Source organism: Elephantulus edwardii, unplaced genomic scaffold (assembly GCF_000299155.1).
Source record: "Elephantulus edwardii isolate Elephantulus edwardi_28Jun2011 unplaced genomic scaffold, EleEdw1.0 scaffold00035, whole genome shotgun sequence".
Taxonomy (NCBI): Eukaryota; Metazoa; Chordata; class Mammalia; order Macroscelidea; family Macroscelididae; genus Elephantulus; species Elephantulus edwardii.
The window spans coordinates 8317073-8320146 of record NW_006399785.1 but is presented as its reverse complement, the minus strand read 5'-3'; positions in this window follow the sequence as shown (position 1 = coordinate 8320146).

Here is a 3074-nt window from a genome sequence, read left to right as displayed (position 1 = left end):
TGTTCCACATATAGATTGAAAAGATATGGAGATAGGACACATCCTTGGCACACACCCTTCCCAATTTCGAACCATGCAGTGTTTCCTTGCTATGTTCTGATGTCTACCTCCAGGTCCAACTTTTGCATAACCAAAATCAAGTGTTCAGGCGAAATGAAAATAGCACAGCCCCACCCTTCCCCAGAGTAAAAGCAGATAAAGAGTCCATAGCCTAGCCTCAAGGTGCCTGTAAAGCATCATCAACAGCAAGACGTTCTTTTATTTGGTGTTGATTAACAGACTCACATCTTTGGTACCAACAATGGAGTTTTTTAGGGAAGGGAGGGAGGGAGGCAAAGAATATCTCACAATGCAAGCCCAGCCTTTAGCTCAACAGTTCCAAGGCACAATTTCTCAATTAGTACAGGCTTTGGTTTCAGTTCAGCATTCAAATTCAAATCATCCAGCAAGGTTTGCCTCAGAGCAGTTATAAGTCAGCTTCTCCTTCAAACATCCAGCAAGAACAGCCAAACCTTTAACTCTGGTCAGTACAAATGCAAGAAACCTCAGGTCACACATTGCCACCATTTCTCCACAGCAATGACCCGGTCTCTCCACCACCAGGATCTTGCTTTCATCAGGGTCTTGCTGCCACAAGCCTTCCTTGTCTCAAATCTTGCTCACTTCAAGTCTTGCTTGTCTCAAGTTTTGCTTGGCTCAAGTCTTGTTGCCCAGGGTGGGAAGCACTCTTTCTCTTATCCTAGTACCATAGCTGATGCTGATTTGCAAGACCATGTGTCTGCAGTTAAGGTAGCCGGAGACTGTTGTTGTTGTTGTTAAGTGCCGTGGAGTCATAAGGTGACTCATAGTGACCCTATGAACGAAAGTCCTCAACACTTGTATGACTTTCATCCTTTTTCCAGGTTCATAGGGTTTCCGGAGGCAAGCTATTATGGAAGTGCACAGCACTTCTGCTTCCAACTTGCTTTTTAATCGGGGAGCACAACCAAATACTGTCTGCTATGGGTAACCTTTAGCACATATGACACATCAGTGTCACAGTATTCAGCTTCACAGCAACCACAAGTTACCTCTGTACGGCAAGTGGACACACCAGGGCTATATGACCTAGAAGAATGTTTGAACAAACACAATGAAAAACAAGGCCCGAGGGCCGTGTATTTGAAATCACCCACCTTTTGCTTGGTAGCATCACTTTCTCTCCACTAGGCCAACTGATCTCTCTCTATGTTGGTGTTATTGAGCTGGAGACTAGAGGTGGCTAACTAATGGCTAAAAAGCGCCAACTTTTAGGCTAACACCATGCATACTTTGGGCAGGTAGCCTGGAAGAACTAGTTCCTGGAGAGTGACATAATGCTTGGAAAAGTGGAGGAATAGTGCTGGAGAGGAAGACCCTGGATGAGATAGATTGACACAGTAACTGGGGTAGTGAGGGTAGGTGTTTCAGATACAGTGAGACATGCTTAGGATAGAGCATAGTTCAGAGCTATTGGACATAGCTTTATCATACATAGCTCATAGATGACTTGATGGCACATAACAACAACAATAACAACATTTATTATGTGATTTCCATAACCCAAAGGCTACTCCTCTCTGGCTGTTTGAATCCAATAGCAAGTTCTAAAGAGAAAGATGGACAGTCTCCTTCTATGTGATTTGTAGTCTTGGAAGCTTAATGGAGAGGTGAGCTGTGAGTTGATTCTGACTCGTTGGCAATGATATATACTAAGGAACACTGATGACTTAATGCATTATTTGTTGTTTCAAGTCAGTGAGTTGAATCCATCAGCTACTTCAAGGGAGCATGATGATGCTTTGTGCTTCCGTTAAGATTTATGGTCTTGGTAAGTGGTAAAGGAATGCCATCCATGAGCTGGAATCAATGGGATTTCAGTAGGTGGGTGAGTTCTGCATGGCTGGTCCCCTTTAAGCTTTTCATATGCCGGGCTCATTTGTATCAAACATAGAAGATAAGTTTTTAAATTGTTTTTGGTATTCCCTGGGTGATACAAATGGTTAGCTTATTTAGTTGTTAAATGAAAGGCTGAACGTTCAAATCCATCAAGGGATACCTCAGAAGAAAGGTCTGACAATTTACTTCTAAAAAATTATTTTTATTATGTGCCATCAAGTTGCTTGCCACTCATAGCGACATTAAGTTCAGCAGCTGTGAACCCTGCTCTATTCTGTGCTGACGTTCTTGTCTCTGACACACTTAACCCTATTACCCTGTCACTGAATCAAGCCATCTCATCAAGTGTCTTCATCTCTTGTGCTGTCCTTCCATCATCCCAAGCATGGTGTCCCTCTTCAAGGACTAACCCCTCCTTGTGACATGCCCAATGTATGTCAAACGACATTTCAGAATCCTTGCTAGTAAGGAACAGCTTGGTTTCACCTTCTCTAGGATGGACCTGTTTGTTCTCCTAGCAGTCCATGGTATATTTAGCACTCTTCTCCAGCACCACAGTTCAAAGGCATCAATTCTCTTTCTGTCATCCCTAGTCATTGTCCAGTTTTCTGCCACATAGCAAGTAATTGTGAAGATTATGGCCTAGATAAGGTGCACCTGAATCTCCAGACTCATATCGTTGTTCTTCAGTACTTTGGAGAGGTCTCTGACAGCTGACTTTCCCAATGCAATTCATGTTTTAATTTCCTGGCTGCTGGTACCAAGATTGTTGATGGTGGATCCAAGCAAGTTGAAGCTGTTAACGATCTCAATCTCTTCACCATCTATCATGATGTTTCCAATCAGCCCAGTGGTGAGAATCTTCGTTTGCTTGATGTTGAGCTTCAATCCATATTGAAGGCTGCACTCCTTGACTGCAGCTTCTGGTCCTCAATTTCAGCAAGCATGGCTCATTGAAAATCTTGTTGAGTGTGGTTCTACAACAACACACGTGGGGGTTTCATTGAGCTGGAATCAACGAGAGGGGTGACAATTGGGGGGGATAATGGTTTTCATTTTATAAGGAAAGAAACTGAGATATGAAGGGAATGAGTAACCTGTCCAGTGTCAGACGGGTTTGGTTTCATAGATAAAAATATTAAGACAGATTCCTTTCA